Source organism: Aythya ferina (genome assembly GCF_964211825.1).
Source record: "Aythya ferina genome assembly, chromosome: 4".
Lineage (NCBI taxonomy): Eukaryota > Metazoa > Chordata > Aves > Anseriformes > Anatidae > Aythya > Aythya ferina.
This window is the reverse complement of record NC_140300.1, coordinates 74,510-90,534: the sequence shown is the minus strand read 5'-3', so window position 1 is coordinate 90,534 and position 16,025 is coordinate 74,510. Positions and strand designations below refer to the sequence as shown.

The 16,025-nt window shown below is 49.3% G+C and overlaps 2 long non-coding RNA genes across 3 annotated transcripts; both read left to right on the top strand.

Moving 5' to 3' along the window:
• The first annotated feature begins 3,615 nt into the window (after positions 1-3,615).
• On the top strand, positions 3,616-14,660 carry LOC311435398. Of its 2 annotated transcripts, XR_014692098.1 has the most exons (10): positions 4,230-4,367; positions 4,468-5,344; positions 6,237-6,349; positions 6,471-6,520; positions 6,906-6,999; positions 7,109-7,244; positions 7,958-8,087; positions 12,251-12,324; positions 12,755-12,900; positions 13,971-14,660. It is a non-coding gene; the product is annotated as an uncharacterized lncRNA (long non-coding RNA). The 2 variants fall into 2 exon arrangements; XR_014692099.1 differs by lacking the exons at positions 6,237-6,349; positions 6,471-6,520; positions 6,906-6,999; ... (3 more) ...; positions 12,755-12,900; positions 13,971-14,660 and adding an exon at positions 3,616-4,043 and having other exon boundaries at positions 4,314-4,367; positions 4,468-5,645.
• On the top strand, positions 8,585-11,636 carry LOC311435399. The gene is made up of 3 exons (XR_014692100.1): positions 8,585-9,143; positions 10,609-10,710; positions 11,395-11,636. It is a non-coding gene; the product is annotated as an uncharacterized lncRNA (long non-coding RNA).
• Positions 14,661-16,025: the final 1,365 nt, after the last annotated feature.

Sequence of the window (16,025 nt, the reverse complement as noted above, 5' to 3'; positions counted from 1 at the left end):
TGTACCGTTGAACGTACTTGAAAAAAAAAACAAACGAACCACAGGAGTACCTTGGAATACATAGGGCGATTCATCCCTTCAGGATCATTACACGGCAGCTGTATGTCACCACAATACACCTCTTTTGCTTAATGGTGGACTTCTCAGAGGGAATTTACTTGGGTCAGGTATACTGTGTGTATGTGGTTTTATGCACGTAGAACTGCCTGTACTACACTATCTTTTAAATAGGTGGTGGTAAGAGGAGACAGCTTTCTTCTAGTAGATTCTTCCTTAAGTTTCTTTAGTGATTCCGGGGGCGCTCACTTGACCGTGATGTGCCTGACCTGGTTAGCATCTAAACCTCCTCCTCTGATGTGGTACAGCTGTCTGCTAAATTAGTTACAGAAAGATGGTGACTTTAACTCAGCCAGTTCTCTCTTACCTCGCTATTGTTTTATCTGGATAATTTGAATTTGGATTAGAGCAGCGGAGGGAAAAGATGCCTTACACTGAAACGGACGCGAGTCTGTGAGAAGAAAGCCAGGCGTCCTTGGAGACTGTGCCAATGAAAAGGGGAAGAAAAATGAGTGGAATAAATCTGAGTGCACATAGTCCTGCATCCCGAAGGGAGCACAGAAGGAAGGTTGCTTGCTTAGAAGAGCAGTGGATGCTTCGTGCCCGCCTTAAAGAGAATATTAACAGAGAGACTTCTTTGTAAGACAAGCTGCCCCGCGGGGTGTGGGTAGCAAATACGTTGGAAAAAATACAGCCACAAGCTCCGAATGGCACAGTAGGCGAGCTGTGATCCGCCCGACAAGGCCTCCCGCGGGCGCCCTCTGCCGCCACCTGCTGGTGGAAAACGAGTACTGCAGACGGCCGAGGGGCGCGCATGCGCGGTGGCACCGGCGGGCGCCCTCTGCCGCCACCTGCTGCTGTTACTCGGGTACTGCAGGCGTCCGGGGGGCGCGCATGCGCGGTGGGGTCCGGTGGCGCCCCCTGCCGCCACCTGCTGGTGGTGAAGGGGTACTGCAGGCAGCCGGGGGGCGCCCTCTGCCGCCACCTGCTGGTGGGAAGCGAGTACTGCAGGCTGCCGGGCGCCACGAATGCCGCATGACGCCCGCGGGCGCCCTCTGCCGCCACCTGCTGGTGGGAAGCAAGTACTGCAGGCGGCCGGGGGGCGCGCAACGCGCGGTGACGCCCGCGGGCGCCCTCTGCCGCCACCTGTTGGTGCAAAACGAATACTGCAGGCGGCCGGGGGACGCGCATGCGCGTTGGCACCCGCGGGCGCCCTCTGCCGCCACCTGCTGGTGGGAAAGGGGTACTGCAGGCGGCCGGGGGGCGCGCATGCGCGGTGACGCCCGCGTGCGCCCTCTACCGCCACCTGCTGGTGGGAAGCGAGTACTGCAGGCGGCCGGGAGGCGCGCATGCGCAGTGACGCCCGCGGGCGCCCTCTGCCGCCACCTGCTGGTTTTAATCGGGTACTGCAGGCGGCCGAGGGGCGCGCATGCGCGGTGACTCCCGCGGGCGCCCTCTGCCGCCACCTGCTGGTTTTAATCGGGTACTGCAGGCGGCCGGGGGCCGCGCATGCGCGGTGACGCCCGCGGGCGCCCTCTGCCGCCACCTGCTGGTTTTAATCGGGTATTGCAGGCGGCCGGGGGGCGCGCATGCGCGGTGGGGCCCCGGGGGCGCCCTCTGCCGCCACCTGCTGGTGGAGAACTAGTACTGCAGGCGGCCGAGGGGGGCGCATGCGCGGTGAGGCCCGGGGGCGCCCTCTGCCGCCTCCTGCTGGTGGAAAACGAGTACTGCAGGCGGCCGAGGGGGGCGCATGCGCGGTGGGGCCCGGGGGCGCCCTCTGCCGCCTCCTGCTGGTGGGAAACGAGTACTGCAGGCGGCCGCGGGGCCGTGCATGCGCGTTGCTTATTACGTCGTTGTTTTTTTTGCTGTGTAATTTCCTACGCTCCTAGATTTTTCTTCATATGTAAATCACACAGAATCACAGATCTTCTAGGTTGGAAGAGACCTCAAGATCATTGAGTCCAACCTCTGACCTAACACTAACGTTTGAGCTAATTCCCGTGGAAAATATTTCATTTACTTTCTTGGTTGTATTGTCCTTTCTATGTTCAAAGCTGAGGCATAAATACGGTAAATTTTGCTTCTAGAAACACCCCAGTTCTTTTGTCTGCACTCTGCATGCTGTAAACTAGGGATAGGCACAAAAAAAAACAAATAAATAAATAAATAAAAGAACACAGCTGCTGCTGCTCCTGCTCTCTTTCTTGTGGTTTGCCCCCTCCTCTTTCCCAGGTGATTGGGTTTGGGTGCTGGGCGGGGCCAAATGGTATAGGAGCCCCAGGCATGCCATCAGAGAGCTCCTTCTGCCCGGGCTGCTCTTTGGGGTCAGTGCTTTGTTGATGCTTCTGTTAGCTACATGCAGGGTTCTTTTGGTGGGTCAGGGTCTGGTACGATCTTTTAGAGGAAACCGATCTAGTAGTATGTGCATTTATTGCTTGAAGCTCTTTGGAGGTGATTAATTGTTATAGCACATTTATGGATAGGATGTCAATGTTATTTTGTGCGTTTGCTTTGTTGTTCTAGGTCCCTCGTGATTTTTGCAGGGTTACAGGGCAGATGCCACCAGATCTACCCCTTTTGTTGTTTTTGTTTTGTTTGATTTTTTTTTTCTTGATTTTTCTTTTTCTTTTTTGGAAGGGGGTTTGGGATTTGAGCATCTCAATTTTGCGGGTTTGGGATTTGAGCGTCTTAATTTATTGGGTTAGGGGTTTTAGGCATAGGACTTCAGGGGTTTAGTGTGGTAAATAGTTTGGGTTAGGTCCGTAGGGGTTTCGAGGATGTTTAGGGATAGGGCTTGAGGCTTTTTTGTGTAAGGGCGGGAAGGGCTAGGGTTACAGTGAGCGCTGTTAAATGTAGTTCTCGAAAACTCGGCCTCTGATTGGCCGTGCTGGCTGTCCAGGGAATTCTGGTAGGTGTAGTTTTCCGGCACCAGGCTTCCGGTAGGCCGTGTTGACTGCCCGGAGCATGCCGGGAGATGTAGTTCTGGGACTCCGAACTTCCGGGAGGCCATGTTGGGTGCCCGGAGCATGCCGGGCAATGTAGTTCTGGGCCTCCGGACCTCCGGGAGGCCATGTTGAGCGCCCAGAGCATGCCTGGAAATGAAGTTCTCGGGAACCAGGGTTGGGCTTAGGGACTAGGGCTGGGGCTAGGGTTAGAGTTTAGGGTGAGGGTTGGGGTTAGGGTTAGGGCTAGTGAATGCTGGTTCTCTGTGTTTGCAGATGACGGTGAGCGTGTTTAAACTAATTCCAGTTGAAGAAGTTTCAGTTACTTGCTTGGTGCCGTTATCAGTTCAACATTAAAAGCTGCAGCAAAAGCAAAAGGGGATTTTTGCTTCTAGAAACACCACAGGTCTCTTGTCTGCTCTCTGAATGTTTTTGAGATAAAACAGATTTTAAAAAACAAAGGAAAGGAAAGGAAAGGAAAACAAAACAAAACAAAACACAGCTGCTCCTTTTGCTCTCTTCCTACTTTCATGTGCTTTGCCCCTCCCCTTTCCCAGGTGATTGGGTTTGGGTGCTGGGCGGGGCTAAATGCTCTATGAGCCCCAGGCATGCCATCAGAGAGCTCCTTCTGCCTGGGCTGCTCTTTTGGGGACAGTGCTTTGTTTTTCCTTCTGTCCGTTGCAGGGTTGTTTAGGCAGGCTGGAGTCTATGGATTTCTGGATTTTAAGTGCTTGGAATTCACTTAGGAGAGGGATGTTTAGTAGGGGCTGCTGGCTCAGTTTGGGGCGCGGTTGTCACTGCAGTTATTTTCCTACAGCCAATAGAGTAAAATTCCAGTTTGCCTTTTAGAGGTGCTATAAGTGGGTAAAGAGAACAGATGGAAGCGTGTGCCACGTGGGGTAGGCAAGCGGCTGAGGTACAGGAGGGGATGAGAGCATGTGATTTTTTTTCTGGGGATGAAATGGACTCAATTTTGTTGGTGTATAATCTGTTCTGCTCCTAGATTTTTCTTTCAATGTGAAGAAAAGTTTGAGCTAATTCCAGGTAAGAAAGTTCCAGTTACTTGCTGGGTCGTATTGTCCTTTTAATATTCAAAGCTACAGCAAAAGCGTGGGGATTGTTGCTTCTAGAAACACCCCAGTTTTCTTGTCTGCACTCTGCATGCCGTTGAGCTAAAGCAGACTAAAAAATAAATAAATACAGGAAACACACACACAAAAACCAACAATAACAAAAACAACAACACCAAAAAAACCACACCATTGGGTGATGTGTTGTGAACGCAACGATCATTTAATCCCTTTGTTTTCCCAGGTGGTGTGGATGATACTGGTTGCACTGTTGGAGCTTGGATTTGGAGAGGAACAGGTGAGCATAGTTGTATGTTGCATCAGCAGTAGTCAGCGTTGTGGAGAAGGTGGGCATCATGACCGGCATGCTAGTGAATGCTGGTACTCTGTTTTTGCAGCTGATGATGAGCCTGGCAATTGACTAAGATGACGACCAGTGCCTGTGTATTTCTTGAGGCGGAGGGAATTTACCATGCAGCAACCTGAGAGCTAAGTTGGGGGGCACCTGGTATCTGCATATCTGGGGTGGCTAATGGGAGCTGGGAGCCAGAGCAGCGTGGAGCCAGCTGGCTGAAAATACTTGGTGCCGCTGCGAGGGTGGTTCAGGCTGGGTCACGTTCAGGCTGCTTGTGGCTGGGTCACCAGGCTAATAGAAGCAGCGGGATTATTTTGTAGCGTGAGTGCGTGCGCCAGGCAGGACAGTTTCCTTCTGTTCGTCTGTCCTGTAGTGTTGCTTCTGCAATGTCTGTTCTGTGCTTCTCGGGTCTTGATATCCTTCTAGCTTTTTACACTGGACAGACCAGACAGGCGACTTGGTAGCGGTGCTGAAGGGCCTCAGTGCTTGTTTTGTCATCGTGGCTCTGATCCGAGCACTTCTTGTCTTGCAGTCGCTGCTTGAAGTGCAGTTCTGTTTCAGGTCTCGTGCATCATATTCGGTTTGAGATCGCATCTGTTTCCATCCTCGCTCTTGTGGAAGTCATCTGGGCCGCATCAGGAGCTCTTGCTTGGGAATTGATTTCCTAAGCGTCGTCTTATGTGATTAAGGAGGTATTGGGGAGGCAAGGACAGTCCCCAGACAAGGACTGTATATCTCGAAACAAGACACCGGAACTCACGATAAGGAAGCGGCAGACGGACAGAGAAACAAATGTAAGGACTATAAATCTCAAAACTGGACGTTGGAATTCATTATAAAGACACAACAAAGGGAAGAATTAGCAACAGCCAGCTCTTGCGATTAAGAAACATGCCAACTCAGCGGATTCCTGACCAAAGGTGAAAAGTACAATGTGAGGAAGACTCGGGGTCTTCCTCCCAAAGACCCCTGCCCACGTCCCAAAGGCCCCTGCCCACAGTTCTTGGGAGGCTCTACTCAGGCGCAAGGTGCCAAAAGGCTAATTAGCATGAGAAGCGAGGGAAGGCGGGGGTAGGCAATGAATATGTATAGGCGCCGGTAGAATATTGATAGATTGATTGTATAAATTCAAGACTGCTTTCTGCTTTGGGTATGCACGATAGGTGGAGAGATCCCCCCGTGCATCCAGCGCTGCAATAAAGAATATACCGCTTAAAGGAATTTCGGCTTCGATCTTTGAATCATATGGGGTTTTCAGTCCCCATCCTTCTGGTCTCTTGTCTTGAAGGAAGGCTTTTTAGGCCTCCATCACCCCAGTTCTGGCAGTGTCTTCCAGTCGCGTGTCGTGACATTTGAGTCTCTCCTTGGGTCTGGTGCAGAGCACCTGTTGTGACTTGCTGTTGCCATAGGGCTTCCCTCCGGGGGTCACTTTTTCTTGCGCCTTGTGTTGTGTGTTTTGTTTGTAGTGTTTGTGGCGTGGCTGTGTGTGTATGTGTTTGGTCTGGAGCTGTCCTGCCTGGCAGTTAGTGATGACAGCTAACGTGGCAGTGCATGGGTGTGCTAATACATTGTCCGGACTGTGTTGGCGAAGACATCTGGTCTGCCTCTGCGCACGTACTGAAGGGCAGCAGGCACAGTCATCTCTGTGGTGTTTGTCAGATGTGCGTGTGGGGGGGAAGAGTTGAGCTGCTTGTGAGCAGCTGCTCGCATAGTGCTTGAACGGTGTGCTTGAGGAGGAGGTCTGTGGAATCTTGAAAGCTTACAGATAAGGGGTTTTTGAAACTTTTATTTTTATTTCTCTCCTGTCCCCAGTAGAGTGTAAACCTTTGGAGGAACCTGTCACAGGAAAGAGCTCCTTCCGGAACTGTTCAGCGCTCCGTAGGCAGCTCGGTGACTGGCTTGGTCTACTTCTGAGGTGTGCTGAGGTATGGGGGCTGCTGTTTCGAAATGATAATATTGTAAACGGGGTCCCTTTGTGTTGTTGAGGGATGGGTGCTAATGCTGGCAGCTGAATGATTATCTTGTGACCGTTTTCATTTGTTAAAGCTGAAACACAGTGTACAACGCGGGACTTGACCGGAGCTGCTTTTGGCAAGGTGAGCGATGAACAGATGTAGCAGGTACTTTAGGGGTGCAGTTGTCACTGCAGTTACTTAACTGCACAAAGTACAGTAAAAATCCTGTTGATATTTCAGGGGTGTTGTAGCTGGCCTAAGAGAGCAGATGGAAGCATCTGCCTCGAGGGCAGGTGAGGGAGCAGAGGTTAGGGAGCAGATGAGAGTAACTGTCCCAGCTGTGCTGTGGCTTTGGATGCTGCTTCAGCCTATGCTTTTCTTTTTGTTTCACAGGTGTGTCGCACAGGCTCAGAGGGGCCAAGCTGCACTCTGAAGAGCAGCACGGGAAGGGCGGGCTGTTTGTGAGCTGGATTGGAGCAGAACTGCCAAGTAGCACGAGGTGACTGCGAAGGGTCTTGCTTTGCAGGTGCCATGGCAGGCTCTCCACAGAAGCGGTTGAGGATTTGAGAAGAGGTTGCAGATCATCGAGGAGCGACACGTGCAGGGACGGCTTGAAAACGGTATGGCTGCTTTCTCTTCTGTTTATCAGGTGTCCCAGGCGACGTGGGCTGTGATGTTAGCCTTTAGGATCGGAACAAAGCAGGTGCTGATGGCGGTCTTCTTCGGTAGGCAAAGAGGTGCCCGAAGCCCCCTCCTGTGCAGCCTGAGCACGCCTCGCTGAGGATGAAGCTTGCTTTCCAGCAGTTCTGGAAACTGTGTTGAGGCTGAAATGCTGCGTCTGTGTTCGGGTTGGGGTTGCACCTTGGTGAGTGTAGGGATGGGTTTTAAGTGGGTGCAGCGGAGGGCCCGGCCCCAGTGTCCTGTAGTGTGTTTTGACCCATCAGCATAGCCTTTTGGTTCTCAGATAGCCTGCTGAAGTAAGTGATTTTTGCTGCGAGTGGAACAGAATTGATTTTGTTGGCGTATAATCTGTTCTGCTCCTAGATTGTTCTTTCTGCGTAAATAAAAGTTTGAGCTAATTCGAGCTGAAAAAGCTTCAGTTACTTGCTTGGTTGTGTTGTCCTTTCAATATTCAAAGCTGCAGCGAAAGCATGGGGATTGTTGCTTCTAGAAACACCCCAGTTCTCCTGTCTGCCCTCTGCATGCTGTTGAGCTAAGTCTTATAAATAAGTAAATAAACCACAGCTGCTGCTCCTCCTCTTTCTACTTTCATGTGCTTTGCCCCTCCCCTTTCCCAGGTGATTGGGTTTGGGTGCTGGGTGGGACCAAAAGGTATATGAGCCCCAAGTATGCCGTCAGAGAGCTCCTTCTGCCTGGGCTGCTCTTTGGGGGTAAGTGCTTTGTTTTTCCTTCAGTCAGTTGCCGGGTTCTCTAGGCAGGCTGGAGTCTATGGATTTCTGGAATTCTAAGGGCTTGGAATTCACTTCATAGAGGGATATGTAGCAGAGGTTGCTGGCTCACTTTTTTTTTGGGATGGTGGGATACGCTCCTGTGTTTGATCTGTATTTTAATCTCTAGATGAATCAACCCACTTGTGTAACTCTCCAGAGGACTAAAACCAGCTTGATGACATGCTACAAGAGGCTTGACCGTGTTGGTGCAGTATTACCAAGAGACTGAGCAGGGTCACCTTTTTCATCTGCAAAGGGTATGTCTGTCATTACCCCTGCCGGGGCTGCTATGCATTCACGGCCTTGTGGCATTTGTGGACTTCAGTTTGTTTGTTTGTTTGTTTGTTTGTTTTATTTGTCTGGCTCCGGTCTCTGTGTTTGAGTCCTCTGCATGTGCCGCACTGTTTGCGTATCCATTGTGGATGTGACCTTCTCTCTTTGTTTCTTGTAGCTCAGGGCGTAGGCACGGAAGCTTGAACGAAGCATGAGGGTGAGTGGACAGCAGTGGGGGCCCCGAGTTGCTCGGTGGACTGTGTGAGTCTGCTTCAGCTGTCGGGCCGGCTTTGCAAGTGCCTTGCGACAGCAGAGTACGTCTCCTGCCACGTTTCTGACACGTGCCAGACGTCAGCGGTTCCAGGGTTCCAGTTCCTGAAATGCTGGAGATGCTCGGAGCACGAGAGGAGCTGGGGCGGCTTCGGGGGGCTGGGGGAGAGGGGACAGGGGAGAGGGGGGCGGCTGCGGCGGCGGGGGGGGGCAGAGAGGGCAGCAGGAGGAGGTGCCGTTGCGTGCGCGTGGCCGACGCCCCTCTGGATTGGCTGGACTGCTCCGTCCCGAGGCATGCTGGGAGCTGTAGTTCTGCGCTGCCGGGCGGCCACGTGGGCTCCGGGCTGCGCGGCCGGGCCGGGGCCGGGCCGGGGCCGGGCCGTGCGCGCCGGGAGGCGCAGGTTGCCGCTGGCGGCGAGCGCGGTTGCCGGCGGTGAGGCGAGCGAGAGCCTCCGGGGGTGCCTCCTCGGAGCGTCGGGCCGGGAGGGGCGGGGGGTGTTGAGGCCGGGCGCGGGTCCTCGCTGCGCTTGATCGTTGGGCTGCGCCGCGCCGCGCCTCGGAGGCTTTCCTCTCCCTGCGTCCTGACAGCCGGCTCTCTCCTTGTGCTGCGGTTCACCGGGGCAGAAGCAGCTCCCCGCCGCTAGGACCCCTGCGGGGTTTGTTGCCGAGCGAAGGTGGGGCACCGGGTAAAGCGAGGAAAGCCGCAGCTGGCGTGCTGCGGTCGCAGGGTTCTCAGGAGAGAGAGCAGCCCGTCCGTCCCGACTGCCCAGGTAAGTCGCAGCGACCTCGGGGTGGAATCAAGGCGTGCTCGTAAGCTTCCTGCAGCCCCGGCTCCAAGGCTTCATTGAATTTGCGGAAGCGCGAGCTGCTCGGCGCTGGGAAGCGCAAAGGGAAGGAAGGCACGTAGTGCCTGCCGAGTCGTAGTAGCCTCTTAGACCTAGAATGAACTGGCCTGTCAGGCTCTGTCTGTTGCTCAGTCTTTGGTACGAGAGGCTAAACTTTGTCCCGCCTCAGCTTTCGGAGTTGTCCTAGGAATAGACCGGTGCTTGCGGGGCTTTCCAGGACGCTGGTTGCGGTCAGTGAGGACAGACGTGAGAGGCAATTTCTGTCTGTCTGTCTGTCTGTCTCTTGGTTATGTCCCAAGAGTTTCGCTTGAACTGTGTGCAATAAAGGAGGCCTTGGGCCTGTACTGAGCAGCGAGAGAGAGCAAAACTCTGCGTAAGCACTGGCCGTGGCAATGTTGCTTGGGAGTTGAGCGGCTGGGGGTCTTTCCAGAGGTGGGGGGTCTTCCCAGCGGAACTCGGTACGCAGGCAGAAACGTGACCTTCGAGGTCTTTGTTTGTCTTGCGCTGCAGCTGTGGTATTTGCCCCATAACTGTATGGAGTTGCTGAATTCTAGAGGGGATGATGATAGAGACGTCCCTGGTTCAGCCTTTTTTTGCCGCAGTCCTTGCAGAAGTTGTGGAAAAATGAGTAGTATCCTTCTCTTTAAGTTCACCTTTTAAAGAGTTCTTCCTGCAGACTCCTGTCTCCGTGGTTTAGGTACGTGATTTGTGTGAAACAGAGCCAGGCTTTCCTGTTAACGAGTGCCCTGATTGAAATTCCCTGTTGTTGGAGAACAAGAACCATCAGTGGTGCTTGGCAGTTTAAAACCTCTTGGCTTACGCAAAGGCTAACTTGCCAAAGCGAATGGGAAGTAGCCTAAAGTTCAGTAAATGCGCTGAATAGAAAAGGCCGTCTTCTTGACGGGAAAAGAGCTTTGCAGAACGTGAGCTTTGTTTCCCGTAGGGCTCCCTGCTTGCCCACCTGTTCAGCGATTACTGCAGGCTTTGACTGGTCCCCTCAGGCCCAATATCGCACACGTGCTGTGCTGCAGACGGTGCCTTAGCTTCCTTGCCGTCTCGTGCTGCGTTACTTGTACCTGCGGAAAACTTACTTCAGTGTCACAGAAACCCCGTGGGAAGCGTTCCCGACTCACGCCGGTAGGACCATCCCGTCGCGGCTGGTAAAATCCAGGAGCAGGACGATGCTTGGAAGAACGTCACCTATGGAGGAGAAGACAACAGTCTCCTTCCTGTTAGGCAACAGGTTTCCAAGACTGGTTTCCCCACCCCCCTGTGCGTTTTGAAGGAGGCAGTCCCTAAGCTGATGCAATCCAACTATCCAACTGCATCTAAGATGCTGGTTGTTACTTCCATAAGCTATAAAGGAACTTAATGTGTTCTGTGTTTTTAGGTCGAGGCTCGTGTGCGTGAGTTTGGCTTGTCGCGATGGCCGGTGTAGATGATCGCTCACGTGCCCCAAAGCTCCTTGTGCTGATGCTGGATCTGCCCCACGGTAAAGGACCGCATGCTGTGTGTTCAGCTTTTCTTCCTTACCGTGTCGTCCGTATGTATGTATGTATTTACTTCTCTGAAGGAAAGGGTGGATTTTTCGTGGGTCCCTCTGTGCGCGTCTCGAACCAGGCTGCAGTAAATACGCGTAAGCGAGTAGGCTGCTGCAGCGCGTCCTGGACAGTATCAGGGTGCTACTCTGCTAGCAGTGGAGAGCTGGGTGAAGGTGCCCAGGGTAAGGGCTTGTTCTGCCTCAAGTTGAACAGAAAGTTTCAGGAGTTGAGCATCCCAGGGGATGTTTGTAGGACTGCTGTTAGACGATAAAGGTTCGGATGGCTGTCGACGAAGGGGATTTTGTTGGTTCTTTTTCGATAGCTGTTCCTGCCAAAGATCGCGTCGGTCACAAAAGGTAGTAGTAACCTTGCGGTTTCTATGTTCTGTAGCGTTTGTACTAAAATACACTGGCAGATGAATAAATGAGCAGGTACAAATACACGTGACTCTGTAGCTGAGACTAAATAACGTGCAGTTTCTTCTGTGTTTTATCTTTCAAAGCACGTTGTTGCTGAGCGCCTGAGCTTTTTGCTTGCATTACCGAGGAAAGGAATGGCAGTGCTTCTTCCCCCCTCATCTCTCTTTTTTTTTTTTTTTTTTTTCCCCCCCCTCTCCTCTTCTTCCTCGATGACAGGGTACTCGAAATGTTTTCCTCGGATGTCCACGTGAAAAACGAAATAAATAAATAAATGCTGATGGTGAAGACACTGACAGAATTGGGTGACATTTTCAAGGTAGAGGAGGGGCGAAGAATGTGGAAATTCCTGGTACATTAGTGGTGCTCTGTTAACAAAACTGACGTATACGCCACTTGCTGTTCCTAGTTTTTTGGTTTGGTTTTCCTTTCAGTAGTCTCCCCGAAGGCTTTTGCGGACACACGGTGTATCTTTTCTGTTCTTTTCAGTATTCTGAAAAGTATTCAGTATTTCTTTTTCAGTATTCGTTTGTCAGGAAAGACGACCGTGCAATCCGAGGGCTGTGGACAACCATCTACCAGGTGGTTGTTGCAGCCTCCATCGGTCATGTTATTTGTGCTTTTAGCTCGCCCTCTCCTATATCTTGAGTTGAATTTCTTTTTTTTTTTTTTTTTGGCAACGCTATGTTTGCAGTGATAGCATTGCTGCCGAGGTATTTTTGACTAAAAATGATCTTAACTGTAGTAGTGAATTCACAGAGTGTGGCTTTGTGTAACGACTCCCGCGATCACAACTTTTTTTTTTTTTTTTTTTCCTTTGTCACAGATAGGAGGAAAGCTCTTTCCGGAGAGATGGAAAGAAAGTTGTTTCAGAATACGTTCAGAATGTCTGAAGTTGTTTTGGAATTTTGTTTTGTTTTGTTTTGTTTTTTAGTAGTTAACGGTAGTACAGCCCACAGAGCAATTTCTTTGTGCGTGAGAACTCGCGGGTTAACTGAAAGTTACTTGTTTTATTATAAAACTAGGATTTGAAGCCACGGGCATTCAGAAATGCATATGATATGTCTTGTCACAGTCTTCTAGATCAGCTAACCGGAATGAGAACCAATCTTCTGAAAACACACAGGGATATCGTGGGGCAGGATGAAGGTAAATGGACACAATTATTTATTAATATTCTGGTACAGCTATTTAATTCACCTAAGTAGTGTTTCTGTCCTCGGTGTGGGAGAGGAAGTAGACTTTGCATCGTTTCTTGGGTCAGTCGTCCTTCCCTAGATTCCGAAGGAAAAGAATGAAATTTCTGCCTTCTGTCACAAAACATGTTGTGCGTGCTTGGAATTTGAAAATTCAGTTTCATGGGTGAGCTTTCCTGTGCAACAGGATGCAGTAGATGTTCTTATAGTGATGGTGAAAGGAAAGAGGGGCTTTATTTGCCTTTTGCTTTTCCTTTGTTTTGTAGAGGGAGGAAATAGTGATTTCTAGATCTTAAATGCTAACACTGGAAATGGAAGCATGCGAGGCTTGTATTTCCTTAGTCTTAAGGTAGACTAAATTTAGATACCTTGTTCTGCTGCAGGCTGCCTTCACGGCGTTCCTGTTGCTCAAAGGGGAAATCATCAGGAGTAGTTGAAAATGATGCCTTCACCCCTTCGGGAGATTGATCCAGATCAACCAAAAAGGCTTCTTCATACACTTGGCAGTCTGTTCAAACAGGATGAGAAGGTAGGAGAAGTCTTGCTATCTGCTGTATCATTATTTGAAAAGTAACTGAATTGTAACACGGAGGCAAATACTCTGGTAGTGAATTGACAAAGCAATTGTTTTTTACTTATATTAAAAAAAAAAAAAAAAAAGTCTTTTCAGGGTACGATGATAGATGAAGCAGATAAATTTGTTGCTGGGCCTCAGAATAAGATCAAGCGTCCTGGAGAGCCCAATACTCCAGCATCACTAAAGAGAGAAGGCGTAGCACGTCGCCGCTATTGCGACGGCCACAGTCACTGTTGTGACAAACCATGTTGGTGGGAAAGGGCCACCCTGTGCTGCTGGATCTCCGTCACCATATCTGAACCTCAAAGGCATGCCAACAAATAAAGGTGTGTTGGAGTTGTTGTAGTACAGGAACTTGTGTGGTCATAAATGGACATAGTGTGCAGGAAAAAAAAAAAAAAGGTCTCCGTGCTTTCCGTGTTAATTCAAAAGGACACGTAAGTTTTAGAGTTAATTGGGACTGAATTTCTTTGGTCGGCTTAGACAAACAGGCTGTTGCTATAGGTAACGAAGTCCTGAATGAGCAATAATTTGGAACTGTTTCTAAAAAGTGCTGAAACCTTTCACCACGATGGTTTGGCGGTAGCAAGGATTTCATTTCAGCTTTTAATTCTCATTTGTGTATTCTATAGTGGGGAAGGGAGAAGTGGGGAAGGAAAGTGTGTAAAAAAAAAAAAAAAATTTTTAAATTTCTCACAAATAGTAATTTACCCACCTGTTGCAGCAGAGTCGAAAGAAAAATTTGCTGGAACTGGGGGAAGGAGGGGAAACTTTAGTTTGCTTTAGTCACTGAAATGGGAATACAGCAAATAACTTCACGACAGTCATATGAGACGGTAGCAGCCCAAAAGGAGGTATTCCTGTGGTTGCGTCAAAGGGTGAATAAAACTACTGAAGTGATCTGACAGTGCTGAGTAACTCTCTCCACAGTACTTTCAACAAGAAGGGATGCAGAATAACGTCCTTCTGTGTTTTTTGATCCTGCAGTTATATGCACTACTAAGCTCCTTCTTAATTTTCAGACACTGGTATCAGTACTGTCCAAGATGGTAATGGAGAGAAGAAAGCAGAAAACTGTCAGTTGCTGGAAGAGCAAATTGATGGCTTGTCTGTGCAAATGGCTTCTTCGGTTCCAGCTGTTAAGGGAGAGGATGAAATGTCACCTGGTGACTTAGACTCTCTACATGATGAGTTCAATTGCTTAAATGATGCAAAGATGGCTTGGATCGTAAACCTGGTACCAATGCACTTGTTCGAGGGCCTCTAAATTACAGCGTGGCTGGAGATGACCAAAAACGAGTGATGGAGTCTACTTCTGAATCTGTGCCAAATTGATTTAAAATAACACCTACAATGTTGGAGGGAAGCGATGCTGGTATTAAAATCAGAGTGGTGAAAGAGGTTAGCAAACGTGGAAGAAGTAAGTTCTTTATTAGTGTATTAAAAATAGGCTAGGGGTACAGCAGACTTTTTCTTGAAATGAGGATCTATTTTGAAAATAAAACCTCAGATTTGGAATGATTTTTGATTACTCGTGTACAAGTAGTGGAAGAACAAGAAAGTAAGTACATGTATTCACAGTCCAACTTTATATCCTCACCGTCCTTACTGCAGCACTCTTAAGCAGGCTTAGTCACAGCACCATTCGTGTTTTCATAGTTGGTTCAGAGAAGAAAACACAGAAACCAATGAAAAAATACTGTTGTTTCACATCTAAGGTGTCCGGTTCATTCTTTTGCGCTACTTTTTTTTTTTTTTGTTAAACTTTATACGAGACAATCGTGCTCATGCTCCACATAGATCGGTCCTCTTGTAAAGAGTAGTTATCTTAAACCTCTGCTTTCAAAAATGACAGCTCTAGGTTGAAACATGGCTCGGTATCCCTTTGTTTCTATTAACTGCTGATCATGGCAGCGTGTTCGTGGAGATACAAGGCTTCTCTGCTGATTAAACCTAGTCTGCATTTTCCAAGGGCAGGTGTTTCTAGATACTGCTCTTTTAAGAGAACAAAATTCAGCGTTACATTTGAATATCAGCTAATCGATATCACTTCAAATTATTGGTATGCTGGCTTTTTTTTCTTACGTGCATTACTGTATGCAGAAATGGGAAACTCTAGGCTTTGTTGTTTTTCCTTTGGCTGTTGAGATTTACTGAAAATGCATTTACAAGATCTGTTTCTAATATCTGTTTGGATCTCTTCTTTAAGATCGTGAAAAAAATCTTCTCTCTTCTTGAGGAGGTACGTACAAGGACGGATGGAAACTCAGAAGTATTTCATTGAATTTGCTATAAGGGAAGGAGCAAGGTTTGTATAGATACGAATGATTCGGAGTTAAACGCTAACGTTGTTCATGATAGCAAATCTCAGTCTTTTCCAAAACAAGTGTTTTGTTTTGACATACTTAAATTATTACAGTTTCAGCGGTCAAACTGCCGTTGTATTTTCTGAAGTAAATGGTCGTTACCTAGAGCTGAAGTGTGAAATAGAAAGATACGGGTGGTTATGGAAGAAAGACCCAGAATTTGCGTGGGTTGGGGAAAGATGGCTGTATCAAATTAAATTTGCCATTCTGATGTCAGAAATGAGGGAAGCTCTTCCATGCTGGAAACAGAGAGCCTCCGCTAATACTGTTTGTCGTGGCCAAATAATACTGAGTTATTTAACTGCTGTTTTTGGAAGAAGAAATGAAATTACTTCCCTAGGTTTAAAAATCGTGTCTTAATACAGCACTTAGAGAGAACGCTAGAGGAGCTAGAGTTCAACAGCCTACCCAACAGAGTTAATCAGGTGAACGGTAGATAATAGTGTACCAGCCAGAGGAATACGGACCGGGAATGAGTTTGCTGTGCCGCAGAAGAGTGGAAGAGGACGTAGCTGTTGCCCTCGCCATCCTGGCGGTCAAGTGATCTTACTGTCAGAGTCCGAGAAGAAGCAGCAGAGCTTTAACTTTACGAACCTCTATCGGCAGAAGCTGGGCTGTAACCTTAGGGACGTGCTATGAAAGGTGTGGCTTTTTTCCTGTGGAGGGTGCTCTTTGCTCAACAGGCTGAAAAAAATAACCATTGCTGCCCCT